The sequence below is a fragment of the Eleutherodactylus coqui genome, chromosome 13, assembly GCF_035609145.1.
Source record: "Eleutherodactylus coqui strain aEleCoq1 chromosome 13, aEleCoq1.hap1, whole genome shotgun sequence".
In the NCBI taxonomy this organism is placed as follows: domain Eukaryota; kingdom Metazoa; phylum Chordata; class Amphibia; order Anura; family Eleutherodactylidae; genus Eleutherodactylus; species Eleutherodactylus coqui.
Window position 1 is genome coordinate 59,384,703 of NC_089849.1, and position 20,839 is coordinate 59,405,541.

The window sequence follows — 20,839 nt, forward strand, 5'->3', positions numbered from 1 at the left end:
ATTTTTCCAGCAAAAAAACGCAGTGGCCAGAGGACCACTGTAAGTCAATGGGAAAATATGAAATGCACTACAAAAAGTGCGGTTTTTTGGGTCACTGTGATCTTCTGCAATCGCAGAAAGCTGGAGGTTTGGCTTTCTTTTGCAATTTTTGCATAAGCTTCTCTATAGGTAAAAAAGGAAGAGGATAGAACAAAGTATGTCAAAATGTGTGAATACAGGAAAAAGCCACCAAGAATAGCCTCTAAGAACACATGTAGTGGTTTAAAAAATTGCTGGCTTTTTTTTTTTTTTACATGTGTTTTGGGGTCCAAAGGTGCCCCTAAAAAGTGTGTGCAGGAGGACGAGTCTGGACTGTTTCTGGAGATTTTCCGCACCCAAATTCTGCAACTATGTACAGTACAACGTTAGTGAAAGGGGTTCAACAAACCTTATCCACTAATAGGGAAAAGATTCTGCTGGCACTTCGTAACGTGGAAAGGCTTACCTCCACGTCAGGGTTCCACACGTGGATTTTGCCCATTGAAAGGCCGCCTGCAGACGGCCGGGTCGGATCCCCCGTGAGCATTTTCGCAGCGGGATCCGATCTGCGTCCCTGCAGGGACCAGTGCGACTCTCACCTGCTCCCGCGGCTCCAGCTCTGTGATGTGACGGCTGCCACCCAAATGGCGCATGCGCAGAGCGGAGCCAGCGCGCTGGGAGTGACATTTCTGTACAGGCCTCTGCGAGACCCGCACAGAAATAGAACATGCCGCGATTTGTTTTCCGCATGTGATTTCACGCTGACAAATCACGGCCGTCTGCATAGGATAGCGTTTTGTAATGCAATCCTATGCAGGCGGGCACGGGCGGAAATTCTGCGGGAAATCCCGCCGTGGTATTTCTGTCCGTGTGCAGGGGGCCATAGGCTGTGGATTTTGGAGGCAGAACTCATGCGGAACATTCCACAGTGAATTCCACGGTGCAAACATAGTCTCGGGGTGCTTCACACTGGTGGAGTTAGCCAGCATTATGCACTACAAGACGCGATAAATTCCGCACCCAAACCCACAGCTTTCGTGTGAATTTTGATGAGGAATTGAAAATGGCGTGATTCTGCCGCCAATTTCACATCACAATCCACATGTAGGCCTGCAGAGTTTATAGTGGACTTCCACAATGGCAGATTAAGCTGCGTCTTTTGGTGGGTATTGCAGGCTAATTCCGCCTATGTGAAAGCACCTTAAGGCTACCTACACACAGCGGCCTGTGCAACTCGGCCTGATATCGCGCTAGTGAATGTGCGTTTTTCCCCGTGGACGTGAGGCATTTTGCAGGCAAAAACGCCTCGCATCGCATCTGTGAAGTTCTAATCCTCTAATATGAGTTTCACATGCGATAGAGGATCGGAATTGTTCCCCATTTATTTCAATGGAAAACCTTGCATAACATCCGGATGCAGATCGCATGACATGCGAGGCATTAACCCTTTCCAATTCACTGTCTTAAGTCTTGCAATATTCTGATTGAAGCCTGTACAGCTCTGATGTCGGAAGACGTCCGATAGGGCATTTTTACTGTATATTACTGGCCGCTTTGTTACATACTGCAGTACTGGCTCTAGCCAGCAGATGGCGCCATTGTTAAATGCCAGAAAGAGAAAGCCCTCTAGGAAACCTTGAATCAAAAATTGGATTGCAAAGGGTTAAAGGTCCAATTGAAATCAATGGGTGATATGGGGGGGGAAAAAAAATCACTCAAAAGAATGGGGTTCATATCCACGTGCGATTTGTGCGTCTCGCAATGCACAAATCTCACTCAGTCGTGTGAAACCGCCTTAAGGGGCCTTTTACACAGGCGGATTCTCTGCATGTTTAGTTCCCTTTAGAGCGGATGATTATTGGACACTTAAGCGCCCAACATCCGTCCCAGTGACCGTCTGTCATCTGCTATCACACAGGAGCGATACATGATCAGTGACAGGACGCGGCGGAGACTGCTGATCGCCCCGGCCGCCCGCCTCCAGTCTCAGTAAACAGGCAGTTGTCTAGATGAACGTTGCCTGATTACAAAGGCCGATCATCGTCTCATTTTTATGCTGCAGAAACCGAATGACGAATGATAAGTGAACATATTATGGCGTGCAGCTCCGTCTCCAGCAGCGTTTACACGGAACAGTTACGGTTCAGGTTCGTACGATCCACCAATACGCAGAACCATCATCGTTCCTTGTAAAAGGGCTCTTAATGATTGTCAATATGGCGTGATAGATGAGTCTCAACTGGGAGCTGAGCCTACATCACCAACCGGGCCGCCGCACCTCGGACTGCGCTGCCCGGTATCAGCCGATCAGAGGGGATCCCCATCAGTGGCGGACCCCTATTGATGACCCGTCCTGAGGATAGTAAAGCCCCGGACAACCCCGTAATATGACCAATGATTGGGCCGATGACACGTAAACATGTCCGCAGTCAGCGAGCAAACATGTTTTTTACCTAATCTCATTGTTTATGTAGGCAAAAAAATGTCAGCCTACCAACAGCGCAAATCGTCGTATTAACGATTGTTCGTTCCTACACTGACGAGGATGTGCAGAATGTATACGCGCTAACGAGAATTAATCAACAGGCTATATACTCAATAGTGTCCTTTTACCAGCTTTGTATCTAAGCTCTTGCTGTCTCTAACACGGCCATGTTTAAAACTACAAGGACTACAGAAAACTGCAGCCAAGTCAGCCAACAAGGCGCCCAGCTGTTCTCTTCGCGGCTGCAAATCATTACATGACGTTTCACCACTAGAGGGCAGCAGCGTTTTTCCTAATCAGCCTCACTGCACTGATTGGAAGCTAATCAGAAGAGGCGGCGCTCGCTGATTGGCCGCTCCGCATCTATGGTTTCCTCAGACGTCTGGGAGTTGTAGTCCTGAGCCCCTGGTTTCTGGACAGAAAAGACTACGCGCCCCAGAATGCCTTGCGCAGCCAGCCTTCTAATTGGCAGTTTCAATCCTTCTGCTATGTAAGCGCATACACAAAAGGCTGATCCTGAGCGGCAGGTAGGATTGTCATGCTGGAGTGGACGTGGGCAGATGCCAGTGTGTGCCACCATTGTGCTCGCTGTCTCCTCCATCTTATGTCTGTCATTAGCTGCTGCATTGGGAATTGGGCACTGTGTATAGTCAGTAGTGGTGTGGGGGAGGGGGGCACAAACTGGCATTAAAGGGGATGTATGTACCAGAATGATGAACCCCCCCCCCCCCCCGAAAGCTGGCAGCAAAAATAAGAAACTTTGTAATGAAGCTTTAGGACATTGTGTTCCGCTCTGCCGCCCCCCGGGGTCCCTGATGTTAGAACTGACCGGCAGTCATGTGACCTCATTAGGGTCATCGTGGCTTGTAGGAATGGACAAAAATGATAAAAGTGAATTTCTTACAAAATGTAGTCATTTTGCTGGTTTGCGCTACTTTTTGGGGTTTTAATATTTACAAAGTCTCTGTTCCTTTTAAGAGGGTTTCCTCCAATGCGGTGGTCTGTAGGTCCTGCTGTTGTAGAACCACAACTCCCAGCATGCCCGGAAGGCCTGCAGCTGTCGAGGCATGATGGGAGTTGTAGTTCTGCAGCAGCTGTAGAGCCACGGAGTGGAGACGAAGGCCGGCTTGACACAGGCGTATCTGTGCGCCCAACATTTGCGCATGCCATACACAGAATAGAACTCATCAATTTCAGTGAGTTTGTGCTCATTTCAGTCACGCGCAAAAAAAAATAGAACGTGTTTGCGCACAAAAGGTCTCTATAGAAATCAATGGGAGGTTGCGCAAATGTATGTGCAATACACAAGGAGAGGCGTGAAACGCTGCGTAATTGCGCTGGAAATAATTAGCCGTTTCGAATAAATGTGGGAGCGGAGATACAGTAAAATACGCCGACACGTGACGAAGAGCATTATTTTGAAAACTGTAGCGCAAATGTGCTTATGCCTATGTGAAGCCGACCTTTAAGACGTGTTACACTCAAATTGGAAGGAGCGTGCGACCAGCGGCGCCGCAGCCATCGTATATCATTCGCTAGGCAGCTGTTACACGGAACAATCACTGGCTACTTTAGATCGTACGGTGGATCATGCAGGGATTTCGGGTAAGGGGGTCACCGCTACCGTAGACATAGATGGCGCCATAATGATGTACGGCCGCTCCAGCACTCCGTAGGAGTAAGATAAAAATGGATCCACTGGGTAGGTAGGCTACACGCACGCGAGCGAGAACCTCACGCTGCACAGAGCTCGCACGAATATGAACGCCATTCGTCTGAATGGACTTAATCACACGGGCGATTTTGGTTTTTTTTTCTTTTCTTTTCTTACAGCGACTCTGCGGGGTTAAGATTCGTTGAATGTCCAATTTTTGGGCATTCCTCGAACACCTCACTCATTGTTTTCAATGGGACCTTTAAAGATATCACATGGCTCTCACAGGCCGTATGATGCGCGTGCGACGTGATGTTCAATGGGAAACCCGTGCCTGAGGATCGCAGCTTCACAGAAGCGATGCAAGATGATTTTGAATGAAAACCGCCTTGCACCTGCGTGTAAAATGGCAAGCGTGATATCGGGCCGGGTGTCTTGCCGCAATATTGCGCTCGCCTGTGTGGATGAGCATCGCTACAAAATGCATGTGCGTGAAGCCCATGGGATCTGCCCTCTAGCCCCACCCCTGCTCTAAGGGAAGCCCTGGGAAAGCCCTCTAGTCCCACCCCCTATCTCTCCAAATATGGGGAGATATATGAGATCCCCTGTAGCTCCACCCCCTCGCTCTCCATACTATGGGGGATTCCAAAGCTCTTAGGCTATCTTCTCCCATTGATCTCAGTGGGCCGGCAGTGCTGCTGCCGACCCCGTTGAAAACAATGGATGATATCGCAGATTTTTTTCCTGCAACTTGCAGTGAGTGAAAACATCGCAAATGAGATGTAGACAGGAGGGACCCCAACTTGCATTTCACTTACTTTCTCAAAGGGTGACGGACAAACACTCCCACACCTACTGTTGATGATGTGACAAGAAAATGGCGCTGGAGAAAAGGCATCACATGAGCCACAAATCGGCGCCCGATACCAAGCAGTCAACGGTCCTAGCGGGCGCAGACCATGAGAGGTCACACATGCGCCAAGTGATAATTGAGGCTGGAAAATGAGCGCCCAGGTGATCCCAATCCAGCGCACAGGAAGGGGGATAATTTTATAACCAGTGGTGGTCTGACTGCTGGACCCCCACCATTCCAGACAACAAGGTTCTGGTTGCTCCCGAGTGAATGGGGTAGAGGTTGTGCCGGTACACTGCTGCTCCATTCACGTCAGTGACAACGCTGGAGATCATGGAGTTCAAGCACTTCGGTAATCTCCAACGCTGTCTTTGAAGTGAGTGGAGCAGCAGTGTGCCTGTACAACCTCCATTCACTAGGCCACCAACTGGACCCCCATTCTCAGGATCAGTGGGGGTCCCAGTGGTCGAACTCCCACTGAGCATAAAGTGATCTCCTATCCCATAACTGTATAACTTGGTACAACTCCTTTAAAGTCTTGTCCAATGAACTCATGCGTTGTCCATTTTTCCTTAGTCAAGTATTTGAACTTCAAAGTGGTGTCCCTTGCTCAGGGTTTCTACTATAAGCCAGAACAGAGGTCTACTCTATGACAGTGGCTCGCGCTCTGGTGCTCTCGAGCTGTCCATGTATAACATGGGCAGCCATTCATCATGTAATACTTCATGATGTTTGTGAGGGGTGCCTGCATTTTGAGAGAGGTTGAAGCATCCTGCGACTCCAGCCCCAAAGCTCCGCTCTTGCTATGATGTCTTTACAGGTTGGGGTGAGCATGTGCGCAGGACATCGCATGCTGCTGAAGCCAATCTCGGACCTCAGCGCTTGACCATATGATTGGCTGCAGCAGCCTGTTTACAGAACATATCTACACAGACTCGTCGCGGTGAACACAGGTAGCAGAAATGTTAAAATATATATTATCTCGGACAGCCCCGCTAAGAATGTAACATCTATATACTATATTATAAACATATTCCACACACATTACGCATAGCTTCCCTGCAGAGCTTATCTCTGCAATCCCTCCACCTCCCTCTTCTGTCCTCGCAGAGCTACTACCTGGATTAAAGGGGTTGTCCCGCGCCGAAACGGTTTTTTTTTTTTTTTTACCCCCCCCCCCCGTTCGGGGCGAGACAACCCCGATGCAGGGGTTAAAAAAACAAACCGGAGAGTGCTTACCTGAATCCCGGCGGTCCGGCGTCTTCATACTCACCTGCTGAAGATGGCCGCCGGGGTCTGCTCCCTCCGTGGACCGCAGCTCTTCTGTGCGGTCCATTGCCGATTCCAGCCTCCTGATTGGCTGGAATCGGCACGTGACGGGGCGGGGCTACACGGAGCCGGCATTCTGCACGAGCGGCCCCATTGAAGACAGCAGAAGACCCAGACTGCGCAAGCGCGGTTAATTTGGCCATCGGAGGCCGAAAATTAGTCGGCACCATGGAGACGAGGACGCTAGCAACGGAGCAGGTAAGTATAAAACTTTTGATAACTTCTGTATGGCTCATAATTAATGCACAATGTACATTACAAAGTGCATTATTATGGCCATACAGAAGTGTATAGACCCACTTGCTGCCGCGGGACAACCCCTTTAAGTCACTGACAGACGAAGGAGGGCAAGGCTGCACTTCCAGAAACCCAATTCCTGTGCCTCCTTCGCATCTTTACCTGACTGTGCCCAGAACAAGTGCCCCCCTCCTGGCTGCGGGGAGTAAAAGTTAGTGGCTTTAATATGGACGCTAAAATGCACCTTCAGTATGGCTATGTTAATATGGCCTAAGTGTATGTTCACACGTAGCAGAATCGGTGCAGAGTTTCTGCAATGGAAAATCTGCACCAAATCCAATGAAAAAAAAAAGTGCACCATTGGTGCCAATTTTTTGATGTGGATCCACAGCAAACTTCACCTCTTGATTTACACCTGTCTTAAGAAACCCTATATCTACAGTTCTTACATGACCCAAGTTCCTGATGTTCTATGATGACCACTGTGTGTCAGGGCATTGGTGTGCCTGTAAATAAAATGAACACATTTTATACCACTTCCCTCAAAATGCCGTACAGATATGCATAACGATCACTTAGGCCAATTGAGACCCAATGATTCTCGCTCAAAATTCACTCAAAGCCGTCTTTTGAGCAATAACCGTTGCGTCTAATTGCATAGACATCGTGCAGTTTTCATGCACGATTCGTTCCTCGCTCAATTCTAGTTTTGTTGAATTGTGCGATGAACTCTTATCAGAGGTGCAGGCTGTTATCACAGTTGGCAGCGCTGATAAGATTCTTACAGCCCGTGTCCCGCTGGTAGTTCACAGCGGGACGCAAGCTGTAATTGTAGAAAACAATACAGCTGTTTGTTTATGCAGAACAGCTGTATTGTTTGCTGAGTTATAGCGACAGTGTCTTGCTCTGCCTGCATAGCTTCTAAGTAGCTACTATAGACTATGCAAAGATGATACTTCAAAACTGTCACTCAGACTATCGTTTGAGTGACTTTTGAGCGATCATCTGTCAGTATAAATGGGGCTTATGCACAGCTTTGAGAATGTAGGGGTATTGTCAGAATGTAGGAGTATTGCTTTCAATTACAGTCACCAAACAGTCAGAATTGGGACTCAAAAAATTGTAAAAACATTTACAACTATATAGGAATGCTTTTTTCCATGCAATGACTTTAAAATACATATATGTACAATAAACTTTATTCAGTTTGCTGTTTTTTTTTTTTACCTATTCATGTTCTGTTTGCAGCATAAACCTTTGCTGGATGACATTAGACCTTTCATTCTCACTGGTCACAACAATGGAAACCTCTGATTATGGGACCATAAAGGACTGGGGCAAGTCTAAGTCAAAGAAGATGAGAAGTTCATCCAAAGTGAGCAAATCCAATGGAACGGCAAATCTTGCGCCTGACAGCAAAAAGGCAAAGGAACAGAAAGCAACACAAAAGCTCTCTTATAAAACAAAAGAAGCACAAAGTCGTTTGTCATTAAGAAGTCAACAGAATGGTCAAACAAAGCAATCGTCGGGCAATGTCAAAGTGAAGAAGGAGGTGGATGACTCTGTTTGTGACCATCAAGAACATGCCCTTGAAAAAAACAAACCTTACTCATGTGCTATATGTCAGAAGAGTTTTGCCCAGAAATCCAACCTTGTGACTCATTTCAGGGTCCATACTGGGTCCAGACCCTATATGTGTATGGAATGTGGGAAAAGTTTCAGTACTAGCTCAAACGCTGTGACGCACCAGAGGGTGCACACCGGGGAAAGACCGTACAGTTGTGGAGAGTGTGGGAAAAAGTTCAGCATTAGCTCTAACTTGGTGACCCACCAGAGGGTTCATACAGGAGAAAGACCCTATGAATGTACTGACTGTGGAAAAAGCTTCACTCACCGCTCAAATCTGGTCATTCATCAGAGGGCACATTCAGGGGAGAAGCCTTATGCTTGCGTTACGTGCGGAAAAACATTTACTCATAGCTCTCACCTTGTGGCCCATCAAAAAGTCCACCTTTAGATAAGGAATGAGTATTGCCTACAGTGATCTTCGACATGGTGGCCGACCTTAGTATGATGCTCTCGCTATTCAAACTGGACTGAAAAATGACTTCTATTTTCACTCTGTTCTAAACATTATGACTAATGTGCCATGTAGCGCCAGAGCCTATTTTGTAATCCAATATAGGTGAACATTCAACCCAATGATGGTTATGTTTTAGGAAAAGTTCCACTTCTTCTCGAAAGTGAAGACAATATTAGTTTTCTAAGTATACTCTAGTAGTTTTTCTTGACATGTATGATGTGCACATCTAGCCTTTAGTAATATCAGCCACTTGAACTCCACACTGACTAGCCATTCTATAGAGGACGGAAGCATACTACGTTGTGGAAGAATCCAAGAATGAAGGTAGAGTTTAAGAGAAGTAAACGAGCATGTAGAGTTTTTGTAAAGTGTAGATAAAAAGATAGTAATGTAAAGCTGACTTCAGTGAGAGGGTGAGGATGGTATTAATCTGACAGTATATACAGCCAAGGATGTTCTAGGTTTTGTGAAGTTGGTTTGTACAGTCAACTGCCTTGATTTGTAATTTTTATCTTTTCATACCCAAGAAAAATGACCACTGCAACTTTTTGACTCAATTGCCCAATACAATTGAAGAATGGGCAAATGAATATCTAGTTATTAGTTAATACATATGGGTATTCCCTGGCTGTAGGGAAGACAATGAGTGGAAACCTGCTGAAACGGATAGCGTTGATCAACAATGAAAAATTGAGTTGTTGGTCTTCAATGAATGATGGAAATTAGGTAGGACATGTCTTACTCCTTCATGACACTGTAATGATCATGGAGTGACGCGAAGAGTAAATTACACAGGTTTGTGAGGCCTTATTGAATCGCTCATTAAAAATTATGGAAGCAAAATGATTTGGCCTTGATGTGAATAGAGTAGGTATTCTATTCCTTCCCTTAGATAGATGTAAATTATTGCTTACGTAATTTCCACAAGCACTTCTGACCATCTTCATAAGAAGGATGAGATCTCTAGGTTTGATATAATGCTCATCCTCAAATGTGAACGATGTGACTTCTACTGATGAAGGGAAAATGGACAGGGAAAAAAAGTAAAAATGATTTTTTTTGAAGATGCATATGATATGACCAAATGGAAGAAGGATCTACTACTCTACCTATTAGCACAGCGTCTTTGGAATGCTCTAAACCTAAACCACAGCTACAGTGTTAAAAAGTTGGGGCCCATAGCTATAAAATATAGAAATCTACCACTGTGTAATGTATATTAATTACCTCTGTTGCTTCCTCAGTCTTGTTTTACTGATAGGTGTATTTGGTCAAGTGTGCATGTGTTCTCATAATGCTTTCGGCAGAGGGGAATAAGCTGGTGCCAAACACCTCCTGGAGGCAGTTTATCTCCCTTGAGAACAAAAGTATCGGGCATGTTGTGCTTCAACCATTGTTTCCCCCTTACATCTGCCATCAGGGAAAAAAATGGGGCACTTCTATATATACTAGATGGTCAGCTGAAACTGGCATGCTCAGCCAACATTCATCTAGTGTGTGTATAGCCACCTTTACTGTAGGAGAAAGCACCCTTGTACAATAGTGGGGGTGTGAAGTTTGCATTAGTATGTGCTACAATACAGTTTGCTCAAATCCTAGGAGGGTGCTCTTATGTCACACATCGCTGAGAGGGAATGCTCACTGGGCTCTCATTTTGAACTTCTCTGAGAATACATCCTTAAAAGTAGGACATGCAGAAAGTCAGATTTGCAAATGAACTCCTAATGCATCCTTAAAAAGGTACAAATACTCTATAATCCATTCAAAAGTGACAAAAACTGATTCTTTTTTTACAGTCTTACTAAACTTTCTGAAAACTTCTGACATGTCCTAAGTTTTGATTGTGTGACTGTGGGTGCCAAAACCCCAATCAGTCTCTAAAATGAAGGTCTAGAAGTGCTTATCTAGGCGCTGTGCCCAATCGTGGTGTACAGACTCAATAGGAAATCTTGAGTCTGTATGCCACTTGCAGTTCATAGACAAATGGACACCGTGCTCGGCTCATATGTGCAAGTTTGTTTTAGCGATTAGTGGGATTCTTGGTCATCCACAGATCAGAACTTCACATAGAATCACAGAATGGTAGAGTCCTGGAAGGGACCTCCAGGGTCCATCGGGTCCAACCCCCTGCTCAGTGCAGGATTTACTAAATCATCCCAGACAGCTGTCTGTCCAGACTTTGTTTGAAGGCTTCCATTGAAGGAGAACTGACCGCCTCCTGTGGTAACCTGTTCCACTCATTCATCACCCTCGCTGTCAAGATAGTTTTTTCTAATATCTAATTTGTGTCTCCTCCCTTTCAGTTTCATCCCATTGCTTCTAGTCTTTCCTTGTGCAAATGAGAATAGGGCTGATCCCTCTGCACTGTGACAGCCCTTCAGATATTTGTAGACCGCTATTGTCTCCTCTCAGCCTTCTTTTTTGCAAGCTAAACATTCCCAAACTCTTTAACCATTCCTTATAGGACATGATTGGTAGACCGCTCACCATCTTGGTAACTCTTCTCTGAACTTGCTCCAGTTTTCAATGTCTTTTTTAAAGTGGGGTGCCCAGAACTGGACACAGTATTCCAGATGAAGTCTGACTAAGGAAGGGGGGTAGAGGGGAATAATTACCTCACATGATCTAGACTATATGCTTCTCTTAATACATCCCAGAATTGTCTTTGCCTTTCTTGCTGCACCATCACACTGTTGATTCATGTTCACTCTGTGATCTATTAATATACCCAAGTCTTTTTTCACATGTGCTGCTGCTTAGCTCGATTCCTCCCATTCCATATGTGCTTTTTTTTCATTTTTCTTGCCCAGATGTAGGACATTGCATTTCTAGGTCATTTACAAAAATGTTGAACAACACTGGGCCTAGGACAGAGCCTTGTGGTACCCCACTTGAGACGTTCACAATTACATGTTGGAAGTTTTCTGAAAGTTTAGTTACTTTTAAGATTAGTACTGACTTAAGATGTGAAGGTTCACAGTTTATACTTAATGTTCTGGACTGTATTAATAGACTTGACAGTTGTAAGTCAGGTAATCTCATTGTTTATGCAGACAGAAGTGATACAACTGTAATCAAAATTGTTTCTGTATTTCTGGTTAAGTATTCCAGTATGTTTATGCTCTGCTTTAGCACATTTACTTAATAGAAGTTGGTACCATTTGAGACAAAATTGAATTGTTCACAAAAATGTTGCTACAGATTAAATAAAAATCAACAGATTTCCATTTGAACACTTGTCAGAGAGTAAAGTTTTACTGGAAAAAGCTGGGTGGTGTTTTCCTTATTTTCGGTTTAGTTTTATGTTGGATGTTATTGGATTTTCGGTTTTATTTTTTATTTTCCTTTTCCTTTAAGTATGTGGCCCTTTTTTTTTTCCTATCCACTTTCAGAAATTTTTTAAATGGAGTGAAATGGAAGAAAATGCAATATTCGGAATGGGGTTTGTTTTTATGGCATACACACTGTAGCAAAAATTACATGATAACTAGTGTTGCTTGTAGTGATCGGCTGGGCGATAAAATCGGAACGATTTTTGCTTAATTGGACCATATCATGATTCAATTTTTAGCAAAACTCGACAAAATTTTGGCTCTCTGCTTTTAGCAGAAAGGACAGATGTGTTGTTTTTGTTACTGCTGTCTTGCAGTTCTGAAGTTATGGGTTTGAATCTGACTACCTCAGTGCTAACCATTGGGCCGCTGTCACCACCACCACCACCACCTCCTCCAGTGTTATTCTAGTTTTACTCCTATAGATTTTAATGGAAGTCTGACTCGAGAGTCTGGATTCACAATTCTTTTTTTAAATTGGGTCGGTCACTCCCGACGCGATTATTTCAACAATCGCTTGACACTAATGATAACTTGCTTCTGTGGGTCAGTATGATTATAATAATACAAAATTTTATATATTTTTTTAATTGTTTTACTTATCTAAAAAAATCCTTTTTTTTTTTATCGCCATATTCTGACTACCATAACTTTTTACGTTTTTGGCGATATAGCTGTGTAAGGGCTCTTTTTGGTGGGATGAACTGTGGTTTCAATTGGTACCATCCTAGTTACTTGTTGTGAGAGGTTCATACCTTTACAGGAATAAAAGACTTAGTAATAGGAGAAAACCAAGGTGGCTCAATAAAGATTTAAAGGGGACAATAAACGGCAAAAAGAAAGCGTTTAAACTACTAAAACAAGAAGGTAGTGAAGAAGCACGAAAAACGTATAAGGAAGAAAATAAATTATGTAAAAATCAGATAAAAACAGCAAAGATGGAGACAGAGACTTACCGTCAAAGAGTAAAACTATCCCTAAACTGTTCTTTTACTATATAAATAGTAAAAAAGTTAATACTGGAAGCAGTGGCCCTTTAATAAATGTAAGAGAAATTGTAGAGGGTGATGAGGAGAAAGCAAACCTATTAGTTTTTTTTCTTCAGTGTATCCACAGAGTAAAATGAAGTGTCAGATAAGATGCAGAGTGATAAAGTAAACTACACTAAATGTCACCAATCTAAAGGCCCATTTACACTGGGTGAATGTCAGGCAAACGATGCCCGATACTCGTCTCCGCACATACTCCTGCGCTGCTGCACACGAGAGAGTATTGCTGGCCCTGACAGAGCCCGACAGAGCCCAGTGTAAATGGGCCCTAACCAAGGAAGAAGTGCAGAGTCCTCTTAAAAAGATTAAGGGTGCCTGCACACGAGCAGAATTTCAAGCGCGTGATTTTAGGCACATAATCCGCCCCAGACCGCAGCCAATATACTCCTATGAGGATCCGCAGTTGTCCCCAGACGGACGGATGTGTATCGCGTTTTTTCACGCGCGTGAAAAAATCTGCGACCTGTTCTAATTTTGGTCAGATCATGCGCGTGAAGCCTCCAATACAAGTGAATGGGTGCGTTTTTTCACGCAGTACATCCGCAGTGCAGCTGCGGATGGAGTCACTGGTTGCTATGACTACAGGAAGTAGGCATGGTAGGAGGCGTCCCAACACACAGCACAAAGCTTCACAGGCACATTTCAACTGCAGATCTGTCCTTTCAGTCCCCTCATCTACCAGAGAGCAGCCAGCAGACACCAGCCTGCCACAAGCCATAATGATCGACATGGGGAAACTTGTGGCAATCATGCAGGACTTTCCCAGCCTATGGGACAGTAACTCCCCAGAATACCTCGACAAGAACAGAAAGGAACAATCCTGGCGTCTACTGTCCGCGCAGGTTTATGGGGATGCGTGGACGAACGCAGTAGAAGCAGAACAGAAGAACTTGCGTGAGTATTATTCGCTATTGCGTCAAATGTACTTTTTTTTTCATTTTAACCCCTTAGTGGCCAAGCAGTTTTACTTTTGTTTTTATTGTGCTTTTTTCCATCCCCACTTTTAACCCCTTAGTGACGGAGCTTTTTTGCTTTTTTCCTTTTTTTCCCCCTACTCCCTAAAAAATCGTAGTTCCTTTATTTATCCATCGACGTCGCTGTATAAGGGCTTGTTATTTTTTTGCGGGACGAGTTGTATTTTGCAATGGCACTATTTATTGTACCATATAATTTACTGAAAAACCTTTAAAAATTGTAATCGCAGAGAAAAAAAAAGACTTTCCACCATCTTTCGGTGCGTCCTGTTTCTGCAGCGCGCAAAGTGCAACAAAAACAACCCGATATTTTTATTCTATGGGTCAGTACGATTACTACGTTACCAAACTTATATAGTATTTTTATAGTACGTCCGAAAAAAGTTACATGGATCAACCATGCCCACAAAGACATCTGCTCACCGGGTGAAAGCATGTTGCCAGAATAATTTAACAGTGCTCGCACAAGCAAGAGGGACAAAACGGAGTCCAGGTGTTGGTTTTTAAGCTGTTTTCCAGGGAATGGGCAGTTCTCTAGGGGTTGGGTTTACAATAAGGGTGTCTTCCGGATTTTTCTGCGCGTTTTTTTCCGCAACACATCCGCGTATATCCGCGCGTGATTTTTCACGCATCTGCACCTATCCGCAAGCACATTTAGGTACCATACGCGCGTGAAAATCCGCTAGTGGAATCCGGAACGCTCGTGTGCAGGCGGCCTTAAATAGACAAATCGCCAGGTCCTGATGGCATACACCCCTGGGTTTTAAGATATTTAAGTAATGTGATACACAGACCCTTGTTTCTTATATTTAAGGACTCTATAGTGATGTGGTCTGTTCCTCTGGATTAGTGCATAGCTATCGTGGTGCTGAGATTCAAAAAAAGGGTCAAAAAGTGAACCTGGAAACAACAGGTCTTACTGCTATTGTGGGTAAAATGTTTGAAGGGTTTCTAACAGATACTATCCTGGAGTACTTCAAGGAAAAGGGCTGTATAACTCCACATCAGCATGGGTTTGTAAGAGATCGCTCCTGCCAAACCAACCTGATCAGCTTCTCCGAGGAGGTAAGTTCTAGACTGGACCGAGGAGAGTCACTGGATCTTATGTATCTGGACTTTTCCAAAGCGATTGATACTGGGCCGCATAAAAGTTTGGTGTATAAAATGAGAATGCTTGGTCTGGGGGAGAATGTGTGTAAGTGGATATGTAACTGGCGCAGTGATGGAAAGCAGAGGATGGTTATTAATGGTACATACTCTGATTGGGTCACCGTTACTAGTGCGGTACCACAGGGGGAAGTACTGGGCCCTATTCTTTTTAATAGGTTTATTAATGACCTGATTGAAGGGTTGCAGAGTAAAATATCAATATTTGCAGATGACACAAAACTATGTAAAGAAATTAACACGAGAGGATGCAAGGAGATTACAAGAGGATCTGAATAAGTTGGGGCAGGAAAGTGGCAAATGAGGTTTAAGACTGATAAATGTAAAGTTAAGAACATGGGCAGAGGAAATACTTGTTACCACTACACACTAAGGGTGGCTTCACACGAGCGTGTTTTTGTGTGTGCATAAGCGCATACAAAAACATGCATCTATTAGAACCAATGCATTCCTTATGGTGTGTTCACATGTCCGTGTTTTACAGGCGTGCGCCTGCAAAGATAGAATATGCGTGCACCATAGGGAATGCACACATTGTCTCCAATAGAGCTGCGGCTTCTGCCGGCGGCTTCATTGAAGACAATAGGCTGCCGACACCCCGTAATTGTTTTTCAGGGAAGAGCTTTAAATATAAGCTCTTCCCTGAAAAACAACAATTTTAGTGTAAAAAAAAGATTATATACACACACACATACCTGTCCACCGCTGCCGTGTACTCCATGGGTTCTTCATCCCCGCGGGGAAAAAGAATTCCCTGCTGCACCTGCCATATCTGTGACAGATGCTGCAAAGGAATTCTAAATCCCCACGGGGAATAAAGAATTCTCTACCACAGCTGTCACAGACAGCTGCTTCTGATTTGGCTGGGCACCTCAGCCAATCACAGGCAGCTCTCGCTGAATAAATGACAGGCGAGAGTTGCCTGTGACTGGCTGAGCGCCTCAGCTAATCAGAAGCAGCTTTTTCAGCAGGGGGGGATTTTAAATCCCCACCTGCTCAAAGAACTGCATTGAAGAGCCGGGGACAGCGCAGAGAGGACGCGGCTAAGCCCCGGCAGCTGAGTATTTTTAACACTACTTTGCCTTGCTTTTCAGGGAAGGGCTTATATTTAAAGCCCTCCCCTGAAAAACAATTACAGGATGTCGGCAGCTTGGTCCTCTACCGCAGCTGTCATCTGTGACAGCTGCGGTAGGAAATTATTCCCCGCAGGGATGAAGAATTTCTTTGCCGCATCTGTCACAGATGTGGTAGATGTAGCAGCAGGAAATTCTTTATTCCCCGCATGAATGAAGAATTTCTTTGCCGCATCTGTCACAGATGTGGTAGATGTAGCAGCAGGGCGGACAGGTAAGTATGATTTATTTTACACTAAAATTGGTGTTTTTTAGGGAAGAGCTTATATTTAAAGCTCTTCCCTGAAAAACAATTACAGGGTGTCGGCAGACCATTGTCTTCAATGGAGCCGCCAGCAGCAGCCATGGTACTATTGAAGACACCGTGTACCTGCATACACGCGTGTTTTTGCACGTATAGGAGTGCGCGCATATATATGCGTGCACACACACACACGCTCGTGTAAAGCCACCCCAAATGGGAAACCATTGGGTAACGCTGACATGGAAATGGACTAGGAGATTTTAGTTAACTGTAAGCTTAACTGGCGCAACCAGTGTCAGGCAGCTGCTGCCAAGGCAAATAGGATTATGGAGTGCATCAAAAGAGGTCTAGGGGCACATGACGAGAACATTGTCCTTCCTCTTTATAAGACACTGGTTAGTTTTGGGCACTGGTACTCAAGAAGGACATATCAGAGCTTGAGAAGGTACAAAGGTGGGCAACAATACCCAGAGAGGTTATCAAAATTGGGATTATTTAGTTTAGAAAAAAGACGGCTGAGGGGCGACCTAATAGCTATATATAAATATATCAGGGGACTATACAGAGATATGTTGATCTTTTTATACCCATGACTGTGACTGTAACAAGGGGGCGCCCTTTACAACTAGAGGAAAGAAGGTTTCTACACTGACATAGTAGGAACTCTCTGCCGGAGGACATGGTGATGGCAAATTTGATGAAAGAGTACAAGAGGGGCCTGGATGTCTTTCTTGAGCGATACAATATTATATGTTGTAATCATTAATAACTTCAGAAGGGTCGGTGATCCGGGGATTATTCTGACTGCAGATTGGAGCCAGGAAGGATTTTTTTTCCCTTGAATGGGGAAAATTGGCTTCTATCTCATTGCGTGTGTGTTTTTTTTCCTCTCCCCTTTGCTCTGGATTAACATTGGGGTGTATACTTAAATGTAATAATTCTCAGTGTTACTAAACCAAGTGTGCATTAACAGGGCGGATTTCATATGTGGTTTCTGTACGGTAGCGATATTAACATGCTCGAATTCCATGCATAACACATATCTCGCAAGAAATCGCCCATTATAATCTGTGCGATCTTGAAAAAAATCTCATCGCACTTCCATGCTATGCTATTGGCATGCGAGTGTGTTGCGACTTTTACCATTGAAACTAATGGACCCACTTGTGACTTTTTTTTTTTCAAAAATGCGCATGAAAAATCATAAGTGCATAGATAAATGTGATGTGTTTTTACAAGTGTGACGTCTGTCCGAGTTTCTCTGACTGGTATTGCGCTCGCTCGTGTGAATGCACCCTAAAGCAGGCAGCATTAACAAACTCCATTCACATATAGTGGAAAGGATCTGCAGCGGGTTCTAGGCATATAGTGGATTTTGAGATCCTCAATATGCGCCATCTGGTGTGGCACGGTCATTCATTGTAATGCAATTTGCGGTTCTGTCCGCCACGAAATCAACAGCTAAATTCGCATGTTAAACATTTAGATTTCACTATGAAGTTTTAGGCCGGTTCCACAAGTTAATCTTTACATTATGTATAAAATCAGCCCAAGTGTAATCTTGCTGAATATACTCTTTGTACGTTATATTGTATCCTGTTTCTTGATGACTGATTTTTCTAATTTTTTTTGCGTGCCTATTATAGCATTGGTTTCCTATGAAGTGTTCACATGCCCAATTTTTAGAGGCACAAAATACTCACACCTGCAAAAGAAAGGACATGCGTGCCTATAATGCGCGCCGGTAGTGTCTGTGCTGCGCGTAAAGACATCATGCAGAGACGACGGGATGAGGGGACTCCCGGAGGGTTTCCTTAATCCCCGCGGGGAGTCCTCTCATCAATGAACACTATGACAGCACTGTCACAGTGTTCAGTGATGAGGGGTCTGCAGCAGGGACAAAAGACTCCCCTACCACAGCTGTCACAGAGTACCGCAATGCTATCCCATTGCTTTCAATGGTGCCGGCGCATTGAAAGCAATGGGATGAAGACAGCCCCTGCAGCGATGATTTTCGGGAAGTGGCTTGAAATATAAGCCCTACCCCGAAAATCATCCCTACCTGTTAAAAAAAAAAAGAAAAATATTAGCTCACCTAGAAGCGCTGTCCGATTCTTATCCCCGTCAGTCTTCATCTGTATTCTGGTGGCCGGGATTGAAAAATCCCTACCTCCAGAAAGCACTGCTTCTGATTGGTCATAGCGTTCAGCCAATCAGAGTATTCATTGAATGATAGCTGAGTGCTGCCTCTGATTGGTCACAGTACTCAGCCAATCAGAGCAGCGCTTTTTTAAATTTCATATCTTATTCATTCTAAACAGGTTTTGGTGGTGAAAAATATGTATTTTTTTAATTGGACTTTTTTCCTTTTAAGTGTTTCTTATGCTTTTTTTTTTTTTTTTTTTTTTTTTTAAAGTCCCTGATGGGGACTTGAAAATGTGATTGCATGGTTAGATAGAACACAGCATTATTTTTGTAGTGCATTCTACTAAGCCTTTGAGAACAGCCTATTAGACTCTGTGGGAGGCGGGGCCTAATAGGCTGAGTTACATAGCGAACATCGAGGCCTTTGTCAGGCTTCGGACTGTCATGGGAACCCATTGGTACCATGCAATCACACTATGGGGTGCTGACGGGTCACAGAAGCAGCCCCTCCCTCTGTCATTTGTTTACATGCTGCAGTTGCTATTAATTGTGACATGTAAGGGGGTAAACTACCAGGATCTGAGGTTCCTGACTGTTAGAGCAGAAGCCTGACATCAGTAGTAGACTGGCAGGGGTTCGTTTTCTGGGTATACTACCGAATAGCTGTTCACCTGGACAATGCTTTCATGTGCAGAACAGAATTCTACAGGTAGCAGACAGTGCCGTTCTAACTTCAGTGGCCAAGCTTGGTATTGCAGGCCCAGTTCCCATTAAAATAAATAGGAACTTTGCCTGCAATACAAGGCTTGGCCACTGCAGTAGGACCTAAGAAATCGGCTCAGTTCACAAGCACACTGGCCTCACAAATAGCTGATTGATAGGGGTCCCAGGCAGTGGACCCCCCCCCCCACCACCACCACCAATCTACTATTGATGACCTACCCTGAGGATAGCCCACCAATACATTATAATCGGACAACCCCTTTAACATCATCTGGGTTTATAAATGTAGACATTCTAAATGCACCTCTTGCCAGGTTATATCACCAGCCAAATTTTTTTCATCATGTGTTCCTGGCAAAGTGTATCAAGTTAGGATCCTTTTAGACGGAACGATTATCATTAAAAAAAAAAGTTGAAACAAAAGTGAATGATAATCGTTCAGTCTAAATGTGAGCCAATGTCTGAATGAAAAATGTTCCCTTTTCGTTCGTCACTCATTTTATGCAGGCATAGAAACCACTGTTGGCTCGTTTGCTTATCGTTCGGTTTAAACAGCAATCGTTCAGTCCTTATATGTGCTTATACGATTCTCACTTGAACGAGCCAGCAATGCCTCTGCCTGTCTAAACAGACTGCACGAGAGCGAACGCGCTAGTGATGCCCTCACTCCCTCGTTCAAACGAGAATCGGCTCATCTAAAAGGACCCTTAAACAGTACTATATGTGAACCCCTTATGTGGTTTATTTGATCATATGCATCTCTTGTACGCTTTAGTATGTTGGCCATATGACTATAAGCTTGAGGTCCGTATTAGGCGACCTATTTCAGACATATCACATAGAATGGAAAGAACCGTATCTACGATTTCTGTGCTCTTTTCTATTCACGGTGGAGATTATTTCTCTCTTAGCGCGAGTGGCATTGAACGGGTTAATGGCCCGTCTCGAGGCGAGGACTATAACCATAAATTACTGCAGAGAGAAAGAGCTTTTGGATGTTGGCTTTAAAAAGCTGTCTACCTCTAGGATTACATTATAAATTCGATTTAATTTTACATCAATAATATGTTTATTATTACATGCTTATTGTTTATTATGTTTATTTTGTATTCATTGATTGTTTGTAAACTCTATGTAATAATAACTTATGTGTTAGCACTAGAGATGAGCGAACGTGATCGGCTCCGCCCCTTTTTGCCCGAACACCGAACTTTGCGAGCAATTCCGTGCTCGGGCGAAAAAAGTTCGGGGGTCGCCGTGGCAGCGCGGGGGGTGCGGCGGGGAGTGGGGGGGAGAGGGAGAGAGAGAGGGCTCCCCCCTGTTCCCCGCTGCTGCCGCCCGCGCCGCCGCGCCTCTCCCCGCCCCCCGGCGCCCCCCGAAGCTTTACGCGCGGACACTGAAGTCCTCGGCAAA